The sequence below is a fragment of the Pinus tabuliformis genome, chromosome 2_2 (genome assembly GCF_031772625.1).
Source record: "Pinus tabuliformis cultivar Carrire ecotype Pingquan chromosome 2_2, CPIR1, whole genome shotgun sequence".
Classification (NCBI taxonomy): domain Eukaryota; kingdom Viridiplantae; phylum Streptophyta; class Pinopsida; order Pinales; family Pinaceae; genus Pinus; species Pinus tabuliformis.
In genome coordinates, this window is record NC_142300.1 from 719,991,682 (window position 1) to 720,001,938 (window position 10,257).

The window sequence follows — 10,257 nt, forward strand, 5'->3', positions numbered from 1 at the left end:
TTGAGGGGTGTAGGTAACCTATTTTAGGTTGGGCAGACCCACCTATGGTTTTGTGCATGATTTTTCTGCACATGTTTTTGGACGCGATGGTTTTCGGTCCATGGTATTGGATGCTTCGGCATGTATAAATATGAATTATAACATTGAAAGGAACATAATGAAAAATCAAGCTGGTAGTCCTAGTTTTGGGATCTAGGGGAAATCTCTGTGTATATGTGTTTTATGTGTTATGATCTCGCATTGCTTATTTTATGTGTTTTAGAATTCTTATGTAGGGAATTTCTGTATGGGGTTAAAACCTACATTTGGTATCAGAGTTTTTTTGGTTTCAAGGGGACATCTTTGTTGCTGATGGGTTTCGCTCAGGCCTATGGTAGACCCTGTTCAGTGGGAAATCTGCGAGATCAATTCTGGTGGTGAAAAAAGATGGCGAGTAGTGGAAAGATAGAGATCGAGAAATTTAATGGTCAGAGTTTTGAGTTGTGGAAACTCAAGATGGAGGATCTGTTGGTGGATAAAGATTAGTGGATTGCGGTAGATCTGGGTACTAAACCAATGGGAGTGTCCAATGAAGAATGGAAGAAGTTGGATCAGAAGGAAAAGAGTACAATACGATTGTGTGTCTCAGATTTAGTATTGTTGAATGTATCAGGGGAAGCTATGACGAAGGCTTTGTGGGACAAGTTAGGGACTTTGTACCAATCTAAGTCTCTGGTGAATAAACTATTCCTACGGAAAAAGATGTATAATGTGAGGATGAAAGATGGAGACTTGGTGACAAAGCATTTGAATGCATTTAATACCGTGGTAAGTCAGTTAGCATCTATTGATATTAAAATTTCAGATGAAGATAAGTGCATCAATTTGTTGTGTTCTCTACCAGATTCATGGGATAGTCTAGTTATTGCAATAGGTAGCAATGCATATGCCTTGCAGTTTGATGAAATAGTCTCATCCTTGCTGACGGAGGAGATGAGATAGAAAAATATGGATAGCCAGAATGGTGATGCCTTGTCTGTATGAGGAGGGTCCTAGAATAGGAACAAAAATAAGTCATCGAGTGGGAGATCTAAATCTATAGGGAGATCTAAATTTCTAGGAAAGCCTATAAAGGTGGTGTGATGGAAGTGTGGAAAAGAAGGGAGCTACAAAAAGGACTGTAAATATAAAGCTCCTAATAAAGGAAATGGATCTGATGATGCTCCTTCTGCAGAGGCAAAAACCACCTCAGATGAAGGTGGGGATGTGTACTTGGCTTCTTCAAGTACACATGTAGATCATGAGGCATGGTTGATTGACTCAGGTGCATCATTTCTTTTCACTCCCCATAGAGAGTGCTTTTGTGATTATGAGAAATATAATGGTGTTGATGTATTCTTAGGAGATGATAGGAAATCTAGAATCATTGGTCATGGAAAGGTAAAGTTGAAGTGGCAAGGTGGAAGGGTTAGAACACTTTCGGGTGTTCTGCATATTCCTGCATTCGCTAGAAATATGATTTTTGTAAGCAAGTTGGATGTTGCAGGTGTAAATACAATGTTCGATAAGGATACCTGCAAGATGGTTTAGGGAGCACTGGTATTGATACGGGGAGTTCAGATTGGAACTCTGTACAAGCTACAAGGTAGCACTGTTGTTGATGGGTGCAACATTTCTATGGTTCCTGAAAGTGGAGAAAAAATTCTAGTGGTCTCTGGAGAGAAGACCATGCTATGGCATCAAAGGCTTGGAGATAATGGAGAGAAGGGCCTTCGAATACTTCATGGTAAAGGTATGGTAGAAGGTATGAGTAATAGCTCTCCGGATTTTGATTTTTGTGAAAATTGTGTATATGTGAAGTAGAATCACGTGAGTTTCCCCTCTGGTGGTAGGAAGGCGAAACATATATTAGAGCTTGTGCATAGTGATGTGTTTGGACCTGTGAAGGTTCCATCATTGGGTAAGTTTGTGTACTATGTATCATTTATATATGACTTGTCAAGGAATACATGGATATGTTTCCTTACGAAGAAATTTGAAGTCTTTGACAGGTTTAAAAAATTCAAGGCTCTGGTGGAAATTTGACAGAGAAGAAGATAAAGGTGTCGAGGATAGATAACGGTGGAGAGTTTTGTAGTAAGGAATTTGAAGAATTCTGTAAGAAGTGTGGTATAGCACAGTAGAAGACTACTCCATATACACCTCAGCAAAATGGAGTTGTAGAAAGAATGAAAAAGAAGTTGCTGGAAAGGGCAAGAAGAATGCTTAGTGGTGCCAGGTTAGGACAGGAATTCTGGCAGAGGCAGTGGAGACATCATGTTACCTGGTCAACATATCACCTTCATCAGCGTTGGAGGATAAAACTCCACAAGAGGTATGGACTGGTAAGAAACCCTCTCTTTCACATCTGAGGGTATTTGGATGTGATGCATATGTACATGTTCCAAAGGAGAAACAAACAAAGTTGGATAGTAAATTTGAAAAGTGCATCTTTATTCGATATAAGGATGGCTTAAAGGGTTATAAGCTTTGGAACCCAATAACAAGGAATGTTGTGTACATTCGAGATGTGGTGTTCAGAGACGTGAAACATGTTATTAAACATGAAGTCGAACCAAAGGAACCTAAGAAGATAGAGTTTGAGCTAAAGGAGGAAGAATCAGACTCTACAACAGAGGAGGAATTAGAAGATGAAGAGCCACAAACTCCGGGTGTGAGAAGATCAGTTCGAGAAAGAAGGCAGCCAAAAAGGTATAGTCCATCTACTTTCTGTTCAAATTTTGCTTTATCTACTACTAATGATGATCCCAGAACTGTGAAGGAAGCAGTAGATTCAGAGGATGGAAAAATCTGGAAAGAGGCCTTGGTCGATGAAATGGCATCTTTGCACAAAAGTGAGGCTTGGGATCTAGTGGAGTTTCCGGCTGGAAGGAAACCCTTTGGCAACAAATGGGTGTTCAAGAAGAAGACAAATGTAGAAGGAAAGGTGTAGAAATAAAAAGCTTGGTTGGTAGCAAAAGGTTATTCCCAGGTGTCGGGAATTGATTTTGGTGATATTTTTTCTCCCGTTGCCAAGGTAACTTCTATTAGATTACCTTTATTTGTTGCTAATGCTTTTGATTTTGAGGTAGAACAGATGGATGTGAAGACAACATTTGTTCACGAGGATCTGGAAGAGGAAACATACATGAAGCAACCTGAAGGCTTTGTGGTGAAGGGTAAGAAAGAACTAGTATGCAAGTTAAAGAAGTCTCTGTATGGGTTAAAATAGTCACCAAATATGTGGTATCAGAAATTTGATACATTTATATGGGGACTTGGCTTCACCAAAAGAAAAGTAGATCACTTTGTGTATTTTAAATTAATTGGTGACCGTGTTATTTATTTGGTCTTCTATGTGGATGATATGTTGCTGGTTGGAAATGAGAAAGAAATTATCCAAGATTTGAAGACCAAATTGTCCTCCAAATTCAACATGAAAGATCTTGGTGCTGCAAACTTTATTTTGGGCATGGAAATTAGAAGAGATTGAGAAAAGAGGAAGCTCTGGTTAAACCAAAGGAAGTATGTCGAGACAATATTGTAGAGATTTAATATGCAGGATAATAAACCAGTGAAGGTTCCTATTCATGTAAGTGTAAAGTTATCTGCTGAATAGTGTCCCAAGACAGAAGAAGAGGAAGAGGACATGTCCCGTGTTCCATATGCAAGTGCAGTCGGTAGCTTGATGTATGCAATGGTCTATATTAGACCAATCATTGCACATGTAATGGGAGTATTGAGCAGGTTTATATCAAAACCAGGAAAGGAGCATTGGACTGTAGTGAAGCAGTTTTTCAAGTATTTGTTTGGCAATAGTGATTATGGTTTGTGTTACCAAGGAAGACTAGGCTTAGACAGAGTGTTGGATATTCATGGCTTTGTTGATGCAGACTGGGCTGGAGATTTGGATTAGAGAAAATCTACAAGTGGGTATGTGTTTAACCTATTTGGAGGTGCAGTCAGTTGGATGAGTAAGAAACAATCTATAGTTGCACTATCAACTACAAAGGAAAAATACATGGCAACCACTCATGCAAGCAAGGAAGCAGTTTGGTTGCAGAGATTGTGTTCAAGTATGGGGTTAGTACAGGGAGCTATAAGGATAGACTGTAACAGCCAAAGTGAAATTTTCTTGGCAAAGAACCCTGCATATCACTCAAATACAAAGCACATTGATGTTCAGTATCACTCTATGGGGTCCGGGGCAGTGCCCTGGAAAATTTTGGTTTTGGAAGCTATGTTAGGTTGGGCGGACCCACCTATGGTTTTGTGTATGATTTTCACACATTTTTTTGGATGCAATAGTTTTTGGTCCATGGTTTTGGACATGATGATTTTTGGTCCATGGTATTGTATGCTTCGGCATGTATAAATATGTATTATAACATTGAAAGGAACATAATGAAAAGTCAAGTTGGTAGTCTTGATTTTGGGATCCAGGGGAAAATCTCTGTGTACATGTGTTTTATGTGTTATGCTCTCGTATTGTTTATTTTATGTGTTTTAGAGTTCATATGCAGGTAATTTCTGTATGGGGTTAAAACCTGCACCCTGCAAAGAAGGAACATATGTTCAAATTGGGAAAGCTTGTTCAACCTTTTGTTTTCAACTCCAGGTAGGCCTTCAAGGTAGCTAAATCATTACTGAAGAAAATGAATTTTGATCTAGGATATGTCTGGCAATATGATCATCATGGTGTCATTACTCAAATGAGTGAGAAGATGAAAGATTCGATGGATGAACTTGAGTATACGTATGAAATTGAATGGAAAACTAACTTTTATTCATGGCCTATAGATAGAGAAATGGAGACCGAGCCTCCAATAGTTGAGGACAAAGCCCAAAAGAGGATCATGGACTAGGCTGGAGATATAGAGAGGGAGGATGTACAAGCAGCGAAGAAGGGAAAGATCGAAGAGACAGAAGAAGAACTTGAAACCAAGCTAGTGGAGTTAAGTCTAGATCATCTAGGTTTCCAAGTGAACTTAGAGTAGCCATCACAGGCCGCTGCCTCATCCTCTTCAAAGATAGATGTCTTAGGTGCAAAAGGAAGTGCAACTCCTACTAGATCAAGATGGGATACTCGAAAGACCATTCAAGATAGAAATAAGAAGGTGAGAGAGGATATGCAACAAAAAATGACAACTCACTTAGTTCCAAACCTGACCAGAGTATTCGCTGCTATGGATTTGGAAAGAAATCATATGAATTTTCACTTCAAAATCCATTGAGACAGTATGTTCCATGAGGTTCATAGTTTAAAGCCTTGGATGTTTCATTGGACCTAACAAGTGTTCCTCTTAAAGGTAAGATAAACTTCCACAAGAAGGTTGGAGTAATGATGTACTTCGAGATCAACAAAAATGCAATGACCATCAGCAAGAATGAAACACTACTGGAAAATACCACAACTAGGTTGAAGAATGAGAGAGCCATCTCAAGGGCTCTCCACATATAGAATGAGAGCTTCAAGGAGTTAGTCGTGAAGTTAGGAGTGAATCCCAAAGATGTGATTGCTTTTGAAGCTCTCTTTCAAAGCTCTGAAATGGAAATCCAAGAGCTGAGGCATAAGTTGAATATGCCAAGTAGTGAGCATGTCCAATCCAAGGAGCTTGTACATGTAGAATAAGAAAAAAATATATTGGCCAAAGAGCTCATTGACATGAACAATGAAATAGTGGCACTTAAGAAGTAGGTAGAAGAGCTACAAAAGATGATAGATTCACATAGATGTGCAGTAATAGTGCCTGAAGACCCTTACAACCCAACTAAAAAGCTCACTAAGACCCTCACTGAGCTCCAACTTTCCGAGAGGGAGCTTAAACGTGTGTAGAATGATATAGATGTTTCCAATAAAATCTTGAAACAGAAAGAGAAGAAGTTGAATACTTCCAGGACAAATGCAGAAATACTTGGCAAGAATCTACATGCACCAAATCAAGAGAGCTCTAATCTCAAGGCAAAGACGATAGGAAATATGTCCTTGATGCAATCCAAGAAACTAGTTTGGGATGAAATCATTTAATATATGAAGAACCACAGGGAATACATAACCTTACTTCATAATCAGAGGACCGTTATCAAGGATTGTGCAGGATTTGTCCTGTCATCCAAAGAAGAGGGAGAAAAGAACTCCCAAATTGCGAAAAGATTCATTCAGTTTGTCAATTAGAGGCCACTCAGTGAACTGAGGCCCACAGATGTGGTGGACAGAGTAGCTGCTACCATGGAGATCTCCAACATTGTAGAGAAGGGGGAAGATACGGTAAAGGTTGAGGAATACCTAGAGGTGGCATCAAAGATTGTGGATGCCTTCAACACCAATTTTGATAGGATTGTTAAAGCAGGTTTGCCTAGCTATTGGGACTTTGGGGGAGTACTGATGTAATTAGGACAATACAGTTAGAGAATAGTGGAGGCCAAAATAAAAGTAGAGTCTTCTCATGAGAAAATTTATACTCTTAAGGGATGGACTATGGTTAACTATCTAAAGAGGGACGTTCAACTATTGGGAATGGTCAAAACCTTGTTTCACTCTAGACTAAACTACACAGGCCTCACCAACCTAAAGATTGCATATAAGAGGTTCTTTCGATCTCCTCTGCCAGTTCCAACACTATGGAAAATATGTGAGAAATTCATCAACCCTCCAGTGCTCTAAATCATCAAACCTTCCATCAAGCCTCTATAGCCTACCCATCGTGACCAAGGATACTACATATCATGTCGATTATGACACTTTTTATTTCCTGTCATGTAAATATTTTATTTTTAGTCAGTCCTTTAGGGTTTTTGTTAGTACAGATATGCCATGGAGCACGTTGAGGTTTTTGTTATGATTTTCCATTGTAATGAAATCAAGAAAGAATATTTTGTAACAGGCTCTCTCTCTGAGGCTGTATAAAAACATTTTTGATGAGACTGGATGAAAGGTTCAAAATTTTTTGTTATCTAAGAGAGAAGTTTTTTTCTTTTGTAAAATGAAATGTATGATATATGGATTATTAATACAATTTTTTGGCGATTACGACTCATATGAATCTATAGTATATGCTCCTTTATTTGTTCCATATGTTTTCATTATTCTTCTCAGATTACATGTAATAGTAGCTTCTGTAAGTGTTTTCATGGATTTATGGATTCATATTAGTCTAATGTTGATGAAAGGTTCCTATATTGATATGAGAACTAATCCTTAAAGTGTGCTTCACATGTCTTTTCATGCCATTTAATTATTTATTCCATCTCTTTCACTCCAAATTTTGATGCATTTGATTCATAAGAATGAAGCACTATGTATCAACTTTCATTCTTGTTATAGTTTTCTAACAAAAATACTATGACAACTAAAGAGATACAATATCATGTGATTTTGGCTGCTACAGATCTAATATTAATGCTTCTTTGAGTAATAGTTCGCATTAGGAATTTTACTCCTCCTCTTAAGGATGGTTCTGAATCGATTTTCCCTTTAAAGGTTAAACACTGAGTGTGATGTTAATTTCATAAAATATTTAAAACACTCATAAATATGTCCTAGGCATTGGTCTCTCTTCAGTCCAGGGGTTTTCCCTAGGAGCTATAGAAAACCTGAGGTTACATTTTTCTATTTCAAGGTTATCAACAATGTTTATTAAAGAGAAATGTTGGTATGACTAGTTACTACTATCATATTGAAAAGAAGAGATGCAATATCAAACAAATCAAATTTGAATGCAATTTCTAATTATACCAAACCATTCAAAACATTAACTTCTAAATGCCTCTGAAGGAAAGAAACAAAAGAAAATCTACTGAACATCAAGTTATTTCTTAGGGAACAACAACTACAAAATAGAAAAATAGTACTACAAAATCATAGCATCAAAAGAAATTAAATAAGAAATATAATGATATATGATAATCTACAGGAAACATGAAGAAATGAATATAATCTTAACATATTAACAACATCAAATATATTTTGTAACAATTTATAAATTTGATTCAAAATAGAGCATCCGATTTAACAAACAAACAATGAGAAATTAAGAATAAGTGCAAAATGGAAATAGTTGAAACAGGGGAATCAAACACCAATTTAGTGATATAAGTGAAGACATTGTTGCTTATAGGATCAGGCCCAAATCACCAGAATCAATCTGCCTTATGAAAAGAATCAACACAACAGATAAACTTTGAGTAATGGACACTTCCATTCAATTACAGAGAGCCAATTACAATCAATGTCTTCAGAAGTCTAAGCTTATGTCAAAAACCATATTACAACTGAAAAACCCCGTTCAAGGCTTAATGCAAGTTTTTATATCATGTCAGTAAAAGACAAGAAAAAAGAATCTATTTTTGATAATGACTGATCCTAAGATTATAAATATTCTCAGGATGCTCATTTAATCTACAAAGGTCTTAATGCATCTAGAGGACTAGGTCACAAGCTCTCCTTTAATTAATTTGAGCCAAACAAAGTATAACAACCTAAGGTTATCCAACCTCCCATGATCATTTGAGGAAAGAACATCAAATGCCAATGCATCAATGGATTCCTGTCCAGAATAAGGATCCATTCTTAAGTAAATAACAATTTAATAGTCAAATTTATTCATAAAAAATAATAAAATAATAAATGCATACAAAACATTACTAGAATCCATACTAGATATGTTATCATATCCTAATTACAAAGGAGACTTAGAAAGTAATATGAAAAATAAGAAGTAAGGTAAGGAAATTATGGCAATTATGAGGTCCAACAAGTATTGAAAACATTAACTCCAACAAATTTCATAGAAAAACCTCCATCCTTACATCCAAATGAAATTTGAGATGAAACATTCCCATGTTCCAGACCCTTGCACCTTCTCCTCCTCCCCTTTTTTGGGATATTAGTTTGGTTTCGAAGCGTCGACACACCCACGAGCTTATCTAGGGAACCATTTAATCACTCATGGTTAGATTTATTTTTGTAGTTCTAACATCACATCTACTAAAATTTTGTGAGTGGTGAGTTGTTAGCTAGGTATATGTAGTCATGTAGTTCTTAGATAGCTATATAGAGACATTATAATCTTAAACATAGATTTGGTGGCTCCCCGCCCCTATTAATTAAATGTTTCCCATGGCATTTTTTCAATTAATTTAGTAAATGTTTTATGATATGCATACCACAAATGAATATTTCAATGTTATTCCTTTTTTTGTACTTAGCTTGGGCTTAAAATTATCAAGGCAAGCAACCTACTCATTAGTATTTTGGTTGCTATGGAAGCACGTTGACTCAAAATTCATTTAGGAAGTTTTAATGAATTTTAATCTCTTTAGTAACTGGTCACATTCTTCAATATTTAACCTTAAATTTTAAGTTGTGAACTTCAACTCTTCGATATAAAGAAATGCAAATAAGTAATTACTCTAAATATACTCCTAACCCAACCTAACAACTTCTTAACCACCTCGACATATAAATTTTTATTGTGTGAAGTCTTTTTTTCAAATAACTAAGTTTATCTTCGTAAATTGACTTACCCTTTATTCTTTCATTTATATCCTTTTATTCTTGTTTTTTTAAAGTTCCCTCATCTACACCATCACAATAGATGACATTACAACTTGAGATTACAACTTGAGATGCTTGATGAAATTCCACCAATTTAGACCTTAAGAGGAGAGAAAGAACGGTCAAAATTTTGGATCATTTTTCAGCCTTTTATCTTGAAAAAATCCCTGATCCACATTAAATTGAAAATTTTAATATGCATGTTTTCTAGCCATCTAGTTGTATCATCCATGGACTTTTGAAGATCCAATTCAAACTTCTTTTGTTTCCCTTCCTTCCCTCTTTTCCAATGTATGATACCTAAATGAACCTACAATACCTATTATAGCATAGATGATGTATAAAAGTTGGGTTCCTAATATGGTTTTCAAAAGAAAAATGTTATTCACAAATAATACAAAAAATGGGGTTTCTACCATTCATATTGAAGGAAAAAAATATCCATGGATAATTTAAAAGGTGAGGATTGCTATTACATTTAAGGAAATATAAGCATCCTTCTTGATGTGTAAAATGTAAAAGTAATTTGGAATCCAACATTCTCAATGATCCCTTAATATATGAAAATTTGAAATACCCATCTCTTCCATCACATCAAGAAATAGAGTGAAAATAGCATGCCAAGATCCCTGCAACAATACAACTATGTAAGTAGGACACCATTTACCTAAAATTTTGAAGAC